This window comes from Podarcis bocagei (genome assembly GCF_964188305.1).
Source record: "Podarcis bocagei genome assembly, chromosome: 7".
Classification (NCBI taxonomy): Eukaryota; Metazoa; Chordata; class Lepidosauria; order Squamata; family Lacertidae; genus Podarcis; species Podarcis bocagei.
In genome coordinates this window covers 44,941,024-44,958,457 of record NC_138132.1, presented here as the reverse complement: position 1 = coordinate 44,958,457, position 17,434 = coordinate 44,941,024, and the positions used below count along the sequence as shown (strand labels likewise).

General features: G+C 43.5%; 1 long non-coding RNA gene across 1 annotated transcript in view; it reads right to left on the bottom strand.

Annotated features, from left to right (window-relative positions):
* LOC308591788 overlaps window positions 1-17,434 on the bottom strand; it is a 46,644-nt gene that overhangs the window by 27,405 nt on the left and 1,805 nt on the right. Inside the window, exon 2 of the long non-coding RNA XR_014010260.1 lies at window positions 8,859-8,929. This is a non-coding gene — a long non-coding RNA (uncharacterized lncRNA). The remainder of the gene's footprint in view (window positions 1-8,858; window positions 8,930-17,434) is intronic.

The window sequence follows — 17,434 nt, the reverse complement described above, 5'->3', positions numbered from 1 at the left end:
AGACAATTTAAACAAATACACAGTCACATATAAAAATGTTACATATGTACAAAATTACTAATATATAAAAATCAATACAAATCCATTTTCTTTCTTGTGCACCCTCCCTCACAGCTTCTGAGTTCTCTCCCAGAGTACAAATAAACTCTCAGCTCACCCACAGAAGCCTCATAGAGAAGAGTTCCTGGAAACAGCAGACATCACCCTAGTCTCTCATGCTATACTTTTTACGGGCAGGCCAAAGAAGGATTCTCACTTGAGAGATAGCCAAAATGGCCCCCCACTTCACTCCTGCCAGCCTCAAATGGGGTAGTGAAATGGGAAGGCCACATTTCAGATCAGCACTAATGCAGCTCCTGGGAAATCAGGCTGCCTGTAACTATCTCTTAACGAAAATTTTATCAGCTATTAACATTTAAGGACACAGCATTGCACAGTTCCCGCCTGGTCCTTCAAGCCCAGCAGGTTGCCTCTGTAATAGGGCACTCTCCTTCCAAAATAAAGGCCACTCTACAAGATCAATGGAGAGAGTTGTTTCACATGAAGGATATAAAATATGAAAGCCAAATGAGCAAAGACTCCTTTTATGTTCTAGAAGAGCTGTGGGGTGATTTTGCCATTATAAATTTTCAAAAGGTGCATGATTTAACTCTCCTAAATTAATAAGATGGTCATGGTGCTCTGTTTTACCACCAAGCTGTGTGTATGAATTAAGCCTGCCTAGTTAGGATAATTCCTTCAATCTATTTCCTGTTCCCCATTTTCAGGGCTACTTTTCAATAACAAGAGAACACCCTTGCTATAACATTTAGTTAGCAAACAAGTTTATCTTGGTATTATTGCATTCTTCTTTTGCAAAGATTCCCCAGCTGTGTGTCTCAGGCCTGGTCAACTTTGGCATACACAGCAAGGCTGTTGTTTAAAGTTCACAATCCAGTTCTACCCCAGACAGGATCTGTAACAATTCCCCAGATTACCCGACTTGAACCTCCTGTTTTAAATCTTTTAACTGCTGTTATACCTATTTTAATTATTGTACATTTCAATACTGCTTGTTTATTTTAAAGAGTTGATGAATTTGTTTTAGTGTGTATATTAATTAGGTGTGCTTTGGTAATTGGTTTCAGACTTGGGCTGGATCTAGACACATCAAAGAAGCATTTCAGTTAAATGCGATGTAAACTCATATAGAGAAATCCAGTTGGGAAAGTCGGGAGTCCACAGTGCCATCTGGTGGCCAAGTTTAACAGATGCACAAGAAAAGAATCCAATGCAACAACTTGTTGCAGAGCACCTACTGTAATTCTTGTTGTGCAACAGCTGGTGCTTGCGTGTTGAGTCCCACAATGCCACCCCCCAAAAATTCACACTTCACACATCAATTTTTGCTTAAGGTTTTTGGCATAATTTTGGCCACAACTTTATTCAAATACAAAAAATGTGAGTGGTTGCTTAGGCATTGGTTATGACTATCTGTCCTTGCCCTCAAGGACAGAGCTGGCCTTCCGGACACCAACGGAACCAGCGTGGGAAACAAGTATTGGGTGAGAAATGAAGCTGGGCATCAGACCCTCACTTCTCACCCTCATGTTCCTGTGGGGCTTGCACGGCCCAAGTCCGATGCCACGGACAAGGACGAAAAGGATGGCAAGCCCCTGGATTCCTTTAACGGAATTCCCTTTCCGCATCATTTGGAGGGGTAGGCACTTACCCCTCCAAGCACCAATTTAACCAATGCCTAACCGCCAACCTTACAAGTTGTGACGATTTGCTACGCAGTAGGCAAAAACCAAATGGCACCAGCCAATCAGCCAAATGGCAAAATTCCTACCAAGCCCCCGCTCCAAAGCGGGCGACCCCATGACAGGCATAGCAAGGTCAAGCGATCAAGAAAAACCACCCTAATAAAAGGGAGGGAGGGCGGGTGATCCGGTGCAAAACGGCTAAGAGGACGGCCAACGTCTGGCCCCTATATTTAAAGAGTCTGACCCCTCCTCCAAATTGGCAACAATCAAAAATCCCCAGCAACCCAATTAACCACTTAAAGGCTTGGGTTCCTCACAAATCTGCCTAGTCACGGCAGGGTGGCCTGTTCCTCCAACCGCAACACGTGCTCTCTTGTTAGGGAGAACACGCTTTGTTGTGTAACAGTCGGTCATTGTTGCACAACCGGTGGCACAATGATCTATATTCTTATGTTTTCCCTTGTGCAGCGACATTTAATCACCACAAGTCTACCGCTAAGTGACTATAACAGTTCTATACTGGCTGCAACCCCTATCAAACAATTTCTCATATAAAAACATGCCTGAAACAATTTCATATATAAAAACAGTTTTATCTCCGGGGGGCATGCCTAATGATACAATTGTCCCGGAAAGAATATAGGGTAGTTACATCACACAGCCACTTCTGGCAATTAGTCCTGTGTCAGCTCTCACTCACCAATGCTGTACATGTCCAGTGGTGGCTGGTGTCTATTGAGGCTAGTAGGGTGGAAGGCAGAGAGCCCAACCAGAGGTGTTGGTGAGTAAGAAAAAGCAGGCAGATAGAGATTGGCTGAGAGCAGACTCAGGTTGGTATGACCCTGCTCCACTTGCCCTTATGGACAAGCCTCAAATGCATGGGCCACCCATCAACTATGCCACCAGGCAACGGGTGGCGCTGTGGTCTAAACCACTGAGCCTCTTGGGCTTGTCAATCAGAAGATTGACGGTTTGAATCCCTGTGACGGAGTGAGCTCCCATTGCTCTGTCCCAGCTCCTGCCAACCTAGCAGTTCAAAAGCACGCCAGTGGAAATAAATGGGTACTACTGTGGCGGGAAGGTAAACAGTATTTCCGTGCACTCTGGTTTCCATCATGGTGTTCTGTTGTGCCAGAAGCGGTTTAGTCATGCTGGCCACATGACCCGGAAAGCTGTCTGTGGACAAACGCTGGCTCCCTCGGCCTGAAAGCAAAATGAGTGCTACAACCCCATAGTCACCTTTGACTGGACTTAACTGTCCAGGGGTCCTGCACCTTTTTTTACCTTACCTATGCATATGGCACGAATGAGAAGGAGACTTATAAGTGCACTGCATTATATTTGTACAGCTTCTCCACACAGGGAAGAATCCTATTTGGCCCAGGATCTTCTCCCATGTAGAGGAGGATTCTATGGTGGATAAGAGTATCAGTGGCCACTAACTCTGATGGATGTGGTCTGCCTCCATAGTCAGAGGCAATATACTTCTGAATACAAGTTGCTAGAAACTGCAGGAGAGGAAAGTGCTGTTGTGCTCAGATGCTGCTTTTGAGCAGGATGGTGGCTATACAGTGGTACCTTGGGTTACATACGCTTCAGGTTACAAACGCTTCAGGTTACAGACTCTGCTAACCCAGAAATAGTGCTTCAGGTTAAGAACTTTGCTTCAGGATGAGAACAGAAATCGTGCTCCGGTGGCGCGGCAGCAGCAGGAGGCCCCATTAGCTAAAGTGGTGCTTCAGGTTAAGAACAGTTTCTGGTTAAGTACGGACCTCTGGAACAAATTAAGTACTTAACCCGAGGTACCACTGTAGTTAAAAGTGCATTTCCTCAGCTTTGGCCATGCATCAACTGCCTCCTTTACAGTAGGAGGAGAATGTGTCCATGTTCACTTATGCCTCAAACCCGTCCAAGCTAGGTCATGGCAATTAATTCTCTGTCAGGATGACTTTGAAAAGTTGTTCCAAACTTCATGTGGTCATTAGAAGATTGGATTAGATTGCTGCAATGCACTTAGTGTGGGGCTTGCCTTGCACCTGGTTCAGAAATCACATCTGGTGCAGAATGCTGCTGTGTGATTGCTGACAGGAGTCTTCTTCTTCTCTGGCGATCACTCGTAGCCGAGTAAGATTGTCTTCCATAAACATGGTTTTAACAATGAGTCCGTAAGTTACTGTGGAGGCCAATTCTGGAACTACACATCCTTCTACAGTGGGGACATTGGTTTCCAGATGGGAATTGGTCACAGTGTGGATTTGCCAAGCATGCCTTCCTCTTAGCAGGTTTCTCCATTGCATCCTGAGTTTGAGTGTCTTCAAAGCCCATGACACCTTTGGTAAAGGCTGTTCTCCAATTGGTGTGCTCGAAGACAAGTGTTTCCCAATTGTTAGTGTTTATACTACATTTTTTTAGATTTGCCTCGAGACAGTCTTTAAACCTCTTTTGTTGACCACCAGCATTACGCTTTCCATTTTTAAGTTCGGAATAGAGTAGTTACTTTGGAAGACAATAATCAGGCACCCACACAACATAACCAATCCAATGAAGTTGATGTTGAAGAATCATTGCTTCAACACTGGTGATCTTTGCTTCTTCCAGTACACTGGTATTAGTTCACCTGGCTTCCCAAGTGATGTGTAAAATTTTTCGGAGGCACCATTGATGGAATCTTTCGAGGAGTTGGAGATGGCGTTTATAAGTGGTCCATGTTTCACAAGCATACAGTAAGGTTGGTAGTACAATAGCTTTGTAAACAAGCATTTTGGTTTCCCTGCAAATGTCCCGGTCCTCAAACACTCTGCACTTCAATTGGGAGAAAGCTGCACTTGTAAAGCTCAGGCGATGCTGGATTTCGGCATCAGTGTTGGCCATTGTGGAAAGATAACTGCCTAGGTAGGAGAAGTGATAGACATTTTCCAGCATTACACCATTGAGTTGGATGTGTGGCACTGCGGAGGGATTATTTTGTACTTGTTGGTGCAGCACTTCAGTTTTCTGGATGTCAAGTGATAGGCCAAGTTTTTTGTAAGCTTCTGCAAAGATATTTAGGATGGTTTGGAGGTCAACCTCTGAGCATGCACACACTACATCGTCATCAGTATACTGAAGCTCTATGATGGAAGTTATAGTAACCTTACTCTTTGCTTTCAGCCTGCTCAGATTGAAGAACATTTCATCTGTTCGATATATGATTTCTACTCCGGTGGGAAGTTTCCCTTCAACAAAGTGCAGGATCAAGGCAATGAAAATAATGAATAGAGTTGGGGCAATAACACAACCCTGTTTAACACCTGATCCCACTGTGAAGGGTTCACTTTGAGAGCCATTGTTATCTGCAATTGTTTCTGTCATATTATCATGGAGGAGCCAAATGATGTTCACAAATTTATCTGGGCAGTCAATTTTCAGAAGGACAGTCCACAGGGCATTATGATTTACAGTGTTGAAAGCCTTAAGTCAATAAACACCATATACAGGGGTTGGTTTTCCTCTCTGCATTTTTCTTGAAGCTGTCAAGGGGTGAAAATCATGTCCACTGTCCCCCTAAAAGGCCGGAAACCATTTTGGGATTCAGGAAGGGTCACCACAGATATTGTTAAGAGAAGGTTGCTAAGATCCTTGCAAGAATTTTGCTGCCCGCAGCTAATAGAGAGATGCCTCGATAGTTTCTGCAATCAGTTCTTATACCTTTTTTTTAAAGAGATTGATAATTTTGGCACCCTTAAAGTCTGCTGAGATCTCTTCTCTCTCCCGGATTTTTTCGATGACCTTGTGAAGTTGTTGTGTAAGTTCAATTCCACCCACTTTGAAGACTTTGGCAGGTATCTCATCAGGTCTGCTAGCTTTGTTGTTTTTCATTTGGTTAATAGCTGTACACAACTCTCCCAGATTTGGAGATACTGCAAGCTCATCTCTAACTTGTTTTCACGGAATTTGTGAGAGGACCTCAACAGCTACGGGGGAGTTGCGGTTAAGGAGATGTTGGTAATGTTCTTTCCAGACAGTGCAATAGCTTCTTTATCTTTTAGCAGTGTGGTACCATCTGCTGAGCATAGGGGTCATATGCCATGATTAATTGGCCCGTAGATGGTCTTCGTGGCTTTAAAGAAATTCTGTGCATCATGAGTGTTAGCTTAGTGCTGGATCTCTTAAGCTTTTTTACCCACTAGGTGTTTTTTAGTTCTCTGGTTCTTCTTTGAACCTCAGCCTTAAAGTTTGCACAGGTTTTTTTCTTAGTGGTACAGTTTCTATCTCTTTGCCAGATCTGAAAAGCCTTCCTTTTTTTGTCAATCATGCATTCAATCTCACTGTCATTTTCATCAAACCAGTCCTGGTGTTTCTTGGTTTGGTATCCAATAGTTTGTTCACAGGCTGCAATAATGGATGTTTTTAGCTTGGTCCAGTATTCCTCAAGGTTATCAGGAAATTCTGAAAGCAGATGGTCCTTAAGAGTCATTTGGAAGCAATCCCACTTAAGGGATCTTGAAGGGCTTGAGTGTTCATTTTGCTCCTTGGTTTCCTTCCTTGAAGCCTGCGTTGAGGTATAATCTTGAAAGCCATCATGGTGTGATGGCCTGGGAATCCGATTCAGAGGCTGAACCGGATAATACCAGCCTGCACAGGAGTCCCCGCCTCCAGGCCCGGCTGAACTGGGGCAGGGCTTTGTTTCTGAAGTGCCTGCACCTGTGCCGGATCCTCAGGAGCAGGCACCAGGTGAATCCACTCTGGCTCCGGAGGTGGTTGAGGACACAATGCCTGCAGGTGCACCTCTACCAGCCCTGTCAGGGGAAGGTGAGTCTCCCCCTGGGTCCAGTAACCCTCCAGCCTCTCCTGAGCTGCAGAGGCTCAGGGCAGAGAGGCAGAGGGAAGTGGTTTCTCCCAGGAGGAGTGCTTGCCTTAAGGCCAGGAGAGGCGGGTCTCCTGGGGGCCGGGACCGCCCCTGGCCTCAGAGAAAATAAAGGCCAGTCAGCCCGGTCCCAGGTTGCGGGAGCAATGTCGTTGAAGAGCTGTTTCGGCCAGCACCCAGTCCTGCTCCTCCAGAGTTCCTGTCCTTGCCTGGCTCCTCGCTTTGGACCCCGCTTCGCCCGTGGAGGACTGTCTGCCAACCCTCGACTCAGGTCCTGGACCTCGCCCCACGGTAACCTCCCCCCGGGACCAGCACATGTGGAGTGTATTGGTTGGTGATCTGTCCAGCAGCCGTCGGCACTCATCATAGCTCTGGTAAGGAGCACATCATGGCGATCTTTAGCATGGACAATCACATAGTCTAAGAGATGCCAGTGGTTTGACCGAGGATGCCTCCATGAAGTTTTAAATTTATTTTTCTGTCAAAAGAGTGTGTTGGTAATAACAAGGTTGTGCGCTGCACATATTGTCAAAAGTAAGATTCCGTTCTGGTTGCTGTTGCCAATTCCTTCTTTCCCAATAGTCCCAGGCCACAGATCGAAATCTAGCCCAACTCTTGCATTAAAATCACCCAGGAGGATAATTTTATCTTCCTTAGGCGTCTCTGATAGGATGGTATCCAGCTGAGAGTAAATTTTTTCTTTAATGTCTTCATTGGCATCCAGTGTTGGTGCATAAGCACTTATAATAGTAGCCTGTTGGGTTTTGGTGAGTTTTATTCAAAAGGTTGAGAGTCGCTCATTAATGCTGGTAGGGACTTCTGACAGGAGCTTCACAAGATCATTTTTGATAGTGAAGCCTACCCCATGTATTTGATGTTCTTGTTCAGATAGACCTTTCCAAAAGAATGTGTAGCCTCCTTTTTCTTCCTTCAGTTGTCCCTCACCTGCTCTTCAAGTCTCTTGAAGCACTGCAATATCGATGTTAAAATGTTGCAGCTCTCTTGCAATGATGGCAGTTCTGCGTTCAGGATGTTTGTTATCTGTATTATCCAACAAAGTCCATGTTCCAAAGTTCAATTGTCTTTTACGATCACTAGGTGGTGACCCCACTGGGTGTGGTAATCCAGTCAAGGAAAAAGGGAGGCAGACTATGTTTAAGGCACCTTTTCTAGCCCCTCTCCCTTTTCAGGGTGAGCAGAGTGGATCCTAAAAAGGGCTGCTCAGTGAGTGAGGCTGACAGGAGTGATACCCTGTTAGCATATTAAACTTCCTCTCAGAGATTTGTGCTGGCTGCTTATTTGGTACCCAGGGCCAAAATCAAGATCTTACTCTTGCTATGGATCACCTTCCCCCATATGTGCTCACTTGATCACTCCAGTCTCTGGAACTGGCACTTTTACAAGTTCCACATAATGTTTGTTCTTCACTTGCATGGAATCAATCCTCCATTGTGGCAACACTTACTGTTTGGAATTCCTTGCCCATTGATTAGGCATGTATGTTCACTGCCCTGCTTTTGGTGCCTGCTTAAAACTTTTTTGGGATAGGTAAGCCTACCCTGGCAAGCCATTTTAACATGTGATTTTACTTTATTATGCACATTTGTGTTAAAACTGCTGGGTTTATTTATATTTGGATGAAGTTTAGGTCAACTTCTTTTTAACATTTGATGTTATTGGTATGATTTATATAAGCCACTTTTAGGCGACTAAACATCATATAAATCCTGTTAAATAAATAACTAGGAGAACTTGTAATTAAAAGCTAGTGTCTGGTTTTGCCCTTTTCCTTCTCCCTCCCAATCCATTTTCCTTTAGGCTCATATAGATTGGGTTGTAAGTCTCAATACAGGAACTGCCTTGTTTTTATTGATCTGTGAATGGTTCTTGAAGCTAATAACATGAGTTTGACCAAACTGCAGGAGGCTGTGGAAGACAGGAGTGTGTGGCGTGCTCTGGTCCATGGGGTCATGAAGAGTCGGACACGACTAAACAACTAAACAACAACAACAACAAAACCACTGCAGGAACCTTTTTGGGGTTAAGAGCTTGATTAACCAACAAGGAAAGAAATGCTTTAAATAAATAAATAAAAGAAGCATCATGTTTTTCCCCCGGCATTGCTAAATCCTCAGTGCAGTTTATATTCCAACACATATTACTCCTTAAAGATGCTTGCTATTTTTATGCAACATGGCCACTTGGTGGCGGAGTAGGAACACTTACGTTTGTTCTGCTTGGCGTAGAATAAGCACTCAAAAACTTACATTTATTTTGTTCTTCAGTCATGCACTAGAGGACAGCAAAACCACGGAATGGGAGCACCATCAGTTCATACCTGTAGCAATACAAATAAATAACAACTGTAAGATTGAATGCATTGGGGAATGCAAGTGGCATGTTTTCAGCTGTAAATGTAAGCAGAGTTTAAAATTAGTTAGCTCCAAGGAATTTGCTCCTAGAAATTGTCTTCAAAAACCTTCACCGTGGACCATCTTGGTTGTGAGTTCTTGCAAGCTTTTTGCCACCTGGCCTGGGAGGGTGGGGCCCTGACTGACTCCAGCTACAAAAGCTGAGGCTTCTGAACAGACTCTTGGGTTGGGGGAGTTGCTTAGGAGTTTGTTTGTTTGTTTGTATCTTTTGTTTAAAACTTTCTATCATTTATGTGGAAATGTGGTTCAGTTTGGTTTATGATGTTTTATTTATTGTTTATGACTACTTTTGTGCCCCTAAGCCCTTATTGGCCGAAGGAAAACCTATCCTTCTGTATCCAGGCTTTTTTGAATAAAAATGGTTTTTGATCTAATGACTCCCCCATCAGAATGAATGACTGTATGATGCAACAACCACATGTTCCTGGATGCAGTGGGATCTGGTGAGACAAGCTATTACGGTCTGTTTTCAAACCCCAAAAAGTGTCTTTACACCGTTAGCCTTTCTTAAATATACCTTATTTGTAAATGGTTCTTATTCTGTCATTCATAACCTATTGTATGGTATTTATCCTTTGTGTGGCTTCTTGGAGTAAGCATTGGCTCTGAATCTGGTACCTGGCTACTTGGTCATATGCTACTGACTAACTTGTGGGTTTAGTGCTCAAAAGACCGTGAGTGGACTGTTTGGTTCGTGTTTTTGAATTCCAAGGACATCCAGAAATAACCTAGGTTTCTCTTGGTCCAGGATTTGTGGGGCTACAGATTCTATCAGGAAGGGTTGGTTTTCCCTAGATTATTTTGGGGCTAGAGGTTCTTAGCTTCTTTACATGTTGGCAGCTATGGGATGTCAACCTGAACACAGTTGCTGTCTAGAGGGCAAACACCCCTCAGGTCACAGACACCATGACACCATGCAATTACACATTTAATATATTTCAAAAACTGCTTTAAATTTAGACTGCTTTAAATTTAGGATTTACTGCTTTAAATTTAGAAATCACTAGAAAATAACAATTAAAACACCCAGAAAATCATAATTAAGGATGTCAGAGTATTCAAAACAAAAATAGAAATGGGAGCAGAAATTGCCAGTGGGCAAATTTGTTTCCTGCCTTTAAGCCAGAGGCTGGGGAGAGAACTTTCAATTTTGAATGTCACAAAAATGTGGTCCAGTGCTTATGAAAACCACTGTTCTTGGCTTGAAAGTCTCCTGGAAGATCAAGGAAAATTAGTTTATTCTGTTGACAAAGTCTCCCATGATATTCTTGTGAAGAAGCCGGTAAAATGTGGGCTGGACGAGATAACAGTTAGGTGGATTTGTAGCTGGTTGACTGACCGAACCCCAAGAATGCTCACTAATGGTTCCTTCTCATTCTGGAAAAAAGTGACAGATGGGGTGCTGCAGGGTTTGGGCCAAGGCCTGTTCTTAAACATCTTTATAAATTTCCTGGATGAAGGAACTGAGGGGATTCTCATTCAATTTGCAGAAGATACCAAACCGGGGTGGGGTGGGGGTAGCTAATGTAGCTAATGTTGTAAAACTCAGAATCGTGATTCAATATGACCTTCACATGCTGGAGAACTGGGCCCAAACTAACAAAATGAACTTCAATAGGAACAAATGTAAGGTTCCACACATTGGCAAGAATAACAAGCTGCACAAATATAAGATGTGGGACACCTAGGTTGCTAGTAGTACATGTGAAAATGATATAGGGGTCTTAGAAGATCACAAGCTTAACATGAGTCAACGATGAGATGTAGCAGCAAAAAAAAAAACAACCACAAATGCTATTATAGGCTACATCAACAGAATATAGTGTCCATATTAAGGGAAGTAAGAGTACCACTCTATTCTGCCTTGGTCGGACTACACCTGGAATACTGTGTGCCACAATTTAAGAAGGATATTGACAAGCTGGAACATGTGCAGAGGAAGGTAACCAAGATTATCAAGGGTCTGGAAACCAAGCCTTATGAGAGATGGTTGAGGGAGCCGTCTTCCAATATTTAAAGGGCTGTCACAAGCCTTGTGACAGGAGATTCCGACTAAACATCAGGGAGATCTGTCTGGCAGTAAGAGCTGTTCAACAGCTCTTGGAATGGACTCCTTCAGGAGATTGTGGACTCTCCTTCCTTGGAGGTTTTTAAGCAGAGGTCTGCCATGGATGCTTTAGTCAATGGGATCTCATATTTCCATGGTGCCCTGTGTGATGCCAACATTTGGTGCCCCCCATCTCTTGCCTTTCATTCTACATCATACTTGTACAGAGCCGTCTTTAGCATATGCGCCTCTGGGGTGCAAAGATCCACCCAGCGCCCCCAGATGTAGTTTAGCCCCCAAATTAACTTTTATTATGCCTTATGTCACTATTATATTTTGCTAAATAGTGCTCACACCTGCACGGCTCCAAAAGGAGTTTGTGTGTGTGTGTGTTTTGTTTAAAACCAGCTTTTCTAAAGTAGACAAAGAACACATTGGGAATTGGTGTAAAGACTCCACGCATGCGCTTACAGTCGTAGGGAGGTGTCTGAAAGATGAGACAGGTGGGCATTGTGCGCATGCGTGGGAGAGCCATCGCGGGCAGCCTTTCATTGTGGGAGCAACCTTATTTCTATAGGAGCTGGGAGGGCCCTTGCGAGCGCGCATATACGAGTTCTTCTTGGGAAGGTTCCGGAGCCTGTGTGTACTCCCGTCGCTAGATAGGTGCATTCTCTTTCTGTCTGTCTCTCCCTTTTTCCTGTCACCCCCCCTCCTCCTGGCTTTGGTGAGTGAGACTTTCCAGAGAGCTCTCCCTGCAGCAGCATTAGCAGGTAGGCGGCGCAAGATCAGTCGTGTCAAAGGTGCCACTGACCCCGCTGCCACATAGCAGCTCAATACAATACACTTAGGCGGCTTCAGCAGTGGGCACCTGATGCCCCCCCCGAATTTGGTGCCCTGCACCCCTTGCACCCCAGGTAAAGACAGCCCTGTACTTGTAGCACCCCAAGGCTCCATGCCCAATGCAACCAGTCACACTTGCCTAAATCTGCCTCTCTTGCCTAAATCTGCAACTTCTGCATTACAGGGGGTTGGACTAGATAACCCTCAGGGGACCCAAGGGGAATTTGTTTCCCCCCAAATAATCATAACATGCATTCTCAGTTTCCCTTCTCCCTTACTTCTTCATTACAGATGACTTCTAAGTTTTAAAAAGGTAAAGGACCCCTGGACAGTTAAGTCCAGTCAAAGGCAACTATGGGGTGTGACAACTCATCTCACTTCAGGCCAAGGGAGCTGGTGTTTTGGGGTGTGACACTCATCTCACTTCAGGCCAAGGGAGCTGGCGTTTGTCCACAGACAGCTAAGTTGTAAACAGAGAGGAACCTCTTTTATGTAGACTGTGGTTCAAAAGCCAGTGGCAGAATCGTTCCCGAGCCCAACATTTTCATCAGTGGAGTTTTTCTGTCAAAATGAATTATTGCAGGATTGCTTGGTGATCAATGCTATTTGAAGAACATTCTGATGAGGGGATAAACTGGGGGCTAAATGAGGAATTAAAAGACTGTGTCAAAGTTTCTTCCCTTATCATTTTGATGTACAAAGAAATGCAAAATTTATCAATGGTTAAAGCTTGTTTAAAGCACTGAGTAACAACTGAAATAGCTAGGTTTGTATGTATGTTATCATGTTATCATGAAAAGCATTAATTTCAGAGAAGGGAGTTTTTTTCAAAGTTTTTTTTTGTCAGGAAAAAACTGGCCTGGTTCCAATCAACAATTGGTTCAGAAAATGTCATGACAAAAATCAAGAAGAGACATGTATAAAAGCCAGCCCCCAAGAATAACAAACTTCCTTAGCTGTTCTCTCACTTCAGCTCAGGGAAAGAGAACTTATACCATATCAAAATCAGGGAAGCTGTCTTAAGCAGACAGTTTTGGGAGGAAAGCACATTATATTATCAGCCATAGACAGAGCATGAAATCTACTGTTCTGCAGATAATTCCCCCCCCCCCTTCACTGTTCTCTCTCCTTTGATAATTTTCAAATGTATTTTATTTCCTTATTAAAGTAGAGACAACATTTTGGAGAAATTCTCATGGGCAAGTTTGAGAGTTTCTGGAGTGCTTAACTTGCTTTTGTTGTGGCCAAAGGGTATTTGTGAGTAGAGATGGAGGGAAACTTCAATTCAATTCACATCTAAAGGCAAACCTACCCAATTCACAAGTTATGAAACTGTATGCTAACCAAAACGGGGCCATTCCTCAAAATGTGCACTGTTCCAAATTTAGGAATGCAGTAATGTGTTCAAAAATACATACATTGTGTTAAGTGTGCATAAAAAAGCACATATTGCTATGGAAGATAGGACTTGAACCAATGGTTTCAAGCTGCAAAAGAGAAGATTCTGACAAGACATACGGGAAAACTTTCTGACAATAAGAGCTGCTCCACAGTGGAACAGTCTCCCTCAGGAGGTTGTGGACTCTCCTTCCTTGGAAGTTTTTAAGCAGAGGTTGGATGGCCACCTGTCATGGATGCTTTAGCTGAGATTCCTGCATCACAGGGGGTTGGACTAGATGACCATTGGGTCCCTTCCAACTCTATGATTCTATGATTCTTTGGTGAAAATAGCATTTTAAAAAGCACGATTATTAGGGGAAGCTGCTTTACAAAAATGTTTTTAAAATGAAAATTGCATAGAAGCATGCGTACATTATGAGAAATTTGCACTAAAAGGCTGGTGAATTTTTCATGGAGACATTTAAAAAAAAGATAAGTCTAATTCTGGAAGGTTGTTTGCAGGAAACTATATCTCATTAATGCATTTCACTGTTTTTTTAAAATGTTTATATGCAAAGCAAACAACATAGGTTTTAATTAAAAACATGCAAGAAAACAGAAAGTTATCAATTAGTTCTAGCTTTCTCCTTTTAGCTGCCCTGAACTGAGTGAAATCATTATTCCATCTCACAAAGCATTTTCAGCACTGACCAGCAGTGGCTCTCTAGGGTTTCAGATGGAGACATTCACAACCCTTCTTGTGACTAACCACTTGCCCATATCCAAGCTTTTTTAAAAAAATAATAATTGTTGGCTAGCTAGTATTGGGGGAGCCCGGCAGTCTGGTTAGTTTGCTGCCACCCGCTTTGTGGATGGCAGGAACTGAAGCCCTTTGAGCTTTTTCAGTCCTGCAGTTCCAGGGTTCAGAGTTGGAGACAGAGCTCAGTGTGATGTTAACATCTCTCAAGAAGAAAAAGTGATCTACTTGAGGAAGTAGATCCTTGGAAACTTTAAAAATAACTTGCCACATTGATAGATATGTAATTTTGGTGTGTGTCTGTGTGTGTTTTAAAAGTACTTTAGGAATGGAGAGAAGAAGCCAACTCCAACAAAGTGGTGAGAGGAACTCTTTGAGCACAACTATATTTAAGAAATCTGAGACTCTGGGCGTGGTTTTGTGTGTAGCAGTGGCACTTCCACTAAACACTGGTGGGTTTCAATAATGATACCAGTGATGCTTGGGCAAAAGCAACATGACAATTTGTTTTTAAAAATACCAGTCACTGTCCGCTCCACACGTGTGCAGTGTCTGCTGCTAAGAACACAGCTTGCTGGTTCGTATCTTGAGATGAGATGCTCCTTGGAGCTGCAGTTGTGCTCTTAGAATGATTGCTTTGAATGCTAAATGCACAAATAATCATGGAGAGGGCAGTCTGGGGAACTCTGCATATTAGGGTTAATTCACGTGATGTGATTCCATGCATGATCACATCAAGGGTCTTTATCCAGTGTTTGCACATAAGATACCACACACAAGCATGTTCAGAATTGGAGGCAGTATGTCTCTGCATACCAGTTGCTGGGAACCCCAAGTGGGTAGAAAATTGTTGCACTCAGATCTTGTTTACTGGCTTTCTATAGGTTGGTTGACCACTGTGAGAACAGGATGCTCAGCTTGATGGGGTTGTTTGTGATAACAGCCAAACTAAATTTTATTGCCCTGGCAGATCTTCATAACCATTTCAGGACCACTCAATCCACAACAACTCCACAACAGCTTTGTGGAGGCCATGATGCCCATAGGATTGTCCCAACATATCATTGGCCCAACTCATATAGCAAAGCACACTCTAGAATTGGTCTTCTCTATCTAGACATGGGACATGGGTGGTGCTGTGGGTTAAACCACAGAGCCTAGGACTTGCCGATCAGAAGGTCGCTGGTTCGAATCCCTGTGATGGGGTGAGCTCCCGTTGCTCGGTCCCTGTTCCTGCCATCCTAGCAGTTTGAAAGCATGACAAAGTGCAAGTAGATAAATAGGTACCACTCCGGCAGGAAGGTAAACGGCGTTTCCGTGCACTGCTCTGGTTCGCCAGAAGCAGCTTAGTCATGCTGGCCACATGACCCGGAAGCTGTACGCCGGCTCCCTTGGCCAATAAAGCGAGATGAGCACTGCAACCCCAGAGTCGGCCACGACTGGACCTAATGGTCAGGGGTCTCCTTTACCTTTACCTTATCTAGACATGATAGTTTTCTGAAAGCACAGGATTTTACAACCTGTCCTTTGCCATTCAATATAAGACAGCTTCCTGCATTTCTTAAATGCCCCTTAAAGATGATGAGAGTTGGCAGTGTGATCATGCCTGAACAAAACTGATAAGAATTTAGTAACTGATGCTAAATTTATAGGGTGATTTATGAATTCTCTGAATCCAGGGAATGTATCTCCTCCTCACAACTTATGACCAGCAGGCACCTTCCAGCCCATGATGCTATTTCCTAGAGTCCTCTGACCCATTTATAATCAGATTCCTTTCCCCAAATATTACTGTTTCCCAGCTGGCAGTGATATTCATGAAATATTCCTATTGACTTATCAGTGTGAATCCCTGAAGCATTACATTTTGGATGACCAACCTCACAAGAGGTAGCAAGTAATCACAGCACACAGCCACAGATAATGGAACAAACTGTCTAATAACCCAGTGGTCTTGCCTTAAAGGCCACTTGCCAGCCAGATAATTTTACCATGCAATACAAGCATCATTCTATGTTCCTTTCATGGAGAGTCATCAGTTCACCAGATGTGCCCTTTTCATCGTCTTCGAGCCAAACCACTCACCTCCTTTGTGGGGCTTCATTTCATTTCATTGTGGTTGTCTCATTTCTTTTATGGGATGTGGTTCTCCCTGACTATGACTTGTTTTTCTTTGGGCTTATGAGGAACTCCAGTTTCCATGTAAGAAACGTAATATACATTTCCCTCCTTGAAACATCCTTTTAATGAAAATGTTAGCCTTCAAAAGGACATGTTGTAAGCAAGAAGCAGTATGCATGCAGGGAAAAATTTGATGGAAATTCTCTAATGTGACGAGACTTCACTCATGTCAAGGGATGGAGTACCTGGTCTGTGACTCCTATGTCCACCCCCACCCCCCTCTTTTTTTAAAAAAAATGCATCTCAAAATCCTACAGGCTCATAGATCAGGTGCCACACTACTAGTCACCTCACCTGAAGAAGGATATTGTAGAGCTGGAAAAGGTCCAGCAAAGGGCAACTGGATAGAGCAACTCCTTTATGAAGAACTCCTTTATATAGAAAAGGTAAGGAGGGGACACGATAGCTGTGTACAAAATTATGCATGGTGTGGATTGAGAAGGTATTTTTCCGTCTCTCAAACAAAATACTAGAACTCAGGAACAGCCGATGAAGCTGTATGCTGGAAGATTCAGGACACATTTCCTTAAAAAGTACTTCTTCATGCAGCGCATAGTTGTGGACCCCCCCGCCCCCGGAAGTTGAAGTGGCCACCAATTTGGCTAGCTTTAAAAGGAGATGAGACAAATTCATGGAGGGTATTAGAGGTTTCTAGTCATGATAGTTATGTTTGACCTTTGCTGACGGAGGCAGTATCCCTCTGAATCCCAGTTGTTAGGGACTGTAAATGGGGAGAGTGCTGTTGCGCTCAGGTTCTGCTTATGAACTTCCCATAAGCATCTGGTTGACCACTGTGAGAACAGAGTGGGTCTTTGGCCTCATCCAGCAGGGCTCTTCTTACTATCTTATTACAGCCATTTGGCAATAATTAAGATGAGGAAAAAACTATCCAATTTCTTCCTACTCCATCCATATCTATCTGTCCATAACAACACACCCGCAGAGACAATATGCTTCTGAATACCAGTTGCTGGGAATCACAAGTGAGAAGGCGGCTATTGAATTCATGTCCTGCTTGAGGTTTTCCCACTGGCATCTGGCTGGCCACTGTGAGAAGAGAATGATGGACTAGATGGGCCTTCATATGTTCTTATCCACGCAATTAGTATTACCTTTACTTTGGCTGTAATGGTAACCAAATCTGAAGTTTTTTTGTGATTACTGTTTTACCATCAACTTAGACTACACAATATGATATGGGAAAGC